Source organism: Prionailurus bengalensis, chromosome C1 (assembly GCF_016509475.1).
Source record: "Prionailurus bengalensis isolate Pbe53 chromosome C1, Fcat_Pben_1.1_paternal_pri, whole genome shotgun sequence".
In the NCBI taxonomy this organism is placed as follows: Eukaryota; Metazoa; Chordata; class Mammalia; order Carnivora; family Felidae; genus Prionailurus; species Prionailurus bengalensis.
This window is the reverse complement of record NC_057345.1, coordinates 1,529,466-1,532,014: the sequence shown is the minus strand read 5'-3', so window position 1 is coordinate 1,532,014 and position 2,549 is coordinate 1,529,466.

Genomic DNA, 2,549 nt, shown 5'->3' with positions numbered 1-2,549 from the left:
CCAGGGCCTGTCAGACGCCATCCCCCAACACTTGCGGGGAAAACGCACGCGGCAATTTATTAGCCCAACGCTGCGTCTCCCTTGATTTCTAAACCCACGTGTATTTATAAAGGAAATTTAATCGGGTTGTTTTTAATTCTCTCACACTTAACTCATCAAAGTGCTATTTGGTAGGAGCGGGAGCCGACGGAGCCCACGCACCCCCGGGCCGCCCGGGGGGACACTCGCTCCACAGGACTGCCCCCTTCCCCGCATCCGGGGCGCAGTCCCAGGGATGGGGCACCGGCCCTTCGTGGCCAGCACGAGCTCCTCTGCCCCGCGAGAATCTGGGGAACTTAGAAAGAGGCTCCTGCACCCCAAATGCAACCCGAGGCCGGCCTGGCCCCCAGCTGGAGGCGAGGCAGCCTGAGGACACAGGCCGGACGTGGTGGAGCCCCCAGCGGACCGAGCCCAGGCGGCGGGCACCTCTGCCGTCCGCGGATGGCCATCGCTGCGGGGACAGCCCGCTGCCCCGGCCGCCAGCCCCGGAGCCTGCTCTGGGAAGCTTGTCGGAGTTCTGCCTGGCTTGACCCGTCTTCTGCAGAGACAGAGATAGGTCCAGCTGGCCGTGCTGATGGGGAGGGGACAGCAGGGGACACCTATAAATGACGGAGAAAGAGCCACCCTCCCGGAGACAGCAGGCACCAACACGTCCGTCCCACCGAGGCAGCCGCAAAGCTGCCAGAAATGAGGCGCGAAGTGCTCGCAAGGCAGGCGGGGCTCCTGGCGGCTGATGGGCCCGCGGAACCGGGGAACCAGCCCCCGGGACTGGTGTGAGGGCATTGGGGCGAGGAGGGCCGGGCAGCCAGACCCCCAGCCGAGCAGCCGAGCGGCCGCGGGAGGGTAGGAGCAGCTCACACAGCCCGTCCCTCCTCCGAGACACCCCTCGGGAATCAGGCCCTATACACACATCCACAGACTCACGACACTCAACAGGCTCTCTCGACACGCAGAGCCCAGAGCTCGGGGCACCTGCCTCCCACCCAAGCTGTCCCACCCTCCCCACAATCGGCTGGGACAGCTATGCAATTGGGGCGGGGGGGTTCCACCTCCAGAAGCTCCCAGCCCCTTCCACACCCCGGGAGCCTGCCGATCACTCTGTCCACTCCTAGGCTGGCCCCCTGCCTTCCTTGTCCAGCACAAGGGGAGTCGAGTACGTGTGGGAGGCCACGAGTCTCCCCCACCCAACCCACCCTCCCCTCTTCTCCCCTACCCGGGGCCTCTCCGGGGTAGGGCCTGGGGACCCGAGGTCAACTTGGCTTGGTCCTGCCTGGGGGTAGGGTCTCAGTCCAGCGGGGAGATGACCAGCGGCCTGGCAGTCCTGGCCCAGCGTGGCCAGCGCCCGGACGGACAGACCCAGAGGGCTCGGGAGGAAGAGGTCCCCACATGCCATCCAGCCAGGCAGTACGTTCCAGGCTGGGCAGCCAACGTGAACAAAGCTGGAGGGGACAGGAGTGTCTCAGGACTAGGAGACAAGCACAGGACCTGGATGATAGGTGTCGCCCTGAGAGCAACAGATGGCCCCTGAGATGGCGGTGGGGCCTAAGAGGGGTGGGGGCCAGGGGCGGGCTTTGAGAGCTCAGGGGAGCTCGGAGCCCCTCGGAAACCGAGAGCCTTCCAGAGCACAGAACCCGCCTGTCCAGCAGGATGGCTTCTGGGTTTGTTACCTGATTTTTCTGACTTGGGGGAGGCCCTTCGGAGGGAAGGCCAGCCCCCAGGTGCTAATCCAAACGGGCTGTGCTCAGCCCTGGGGGCAGTGGAGGCAGCGTCTGACCTGAGGGGTTAGGGGGCGAGGACAGGAAAACCGTCAACCACCCCCAGGGCTGCCCAGATCGCTGGCCCCGTGCCGGTTCAGGTGGGCGTCCAGGCCCCCGGAGCCTTCCTGCCCCGAGACCCAGAGGCTCCTCCCCACAAAAGCAAGGGTCCCAGGTCACCCCAAAAGCCACCCCACCTTGGCCGTTATGCAGCTGGCCTTGATCCAGCCTCCAGGGCCTGTGTCTGGGCCCCTGAGAGGGACGGTGGGCAGCTCCAGCCAGGTCACCCGGCCGCTGGGACCCGGTGGGCCGCCGTCCGTGGCCAGCCCGTCCCGAGGGGCGAGGGCGGGAGGTGGCCGAGGAGCCCACAGTCAATGGCCTTTTTATTCCATTTGATTTCACCTCCTCTGAGTGTGGGCCCCTCCCTCCCTAATAGAATTACTCTTATCTGCAAGTGATTTAAACTCTAAGGTTTACTGAAGATTTAAAGAGTGTGAACACAGTTGGAATGTTTTAAACTAACAGTACAAGTTGCATTTTAAGAAAATAATTAACTCCCAGGGGAGGTGTGGGTTTTGGAGCAATGACAGACTTCCAAGGCTGCCTTCCCTATATGGGGTTTCCAAATAATAAAATATCTTTGATTCCCTGCTGATGTCAGACGAGAACCTGTTAGTGAGCAAGCAAACTGTCATTTTTTTTTAAGAGGGCCCATTAGCGTCTTAAAGACGCAGGCCGAGCCCATCGAGGAGGGCG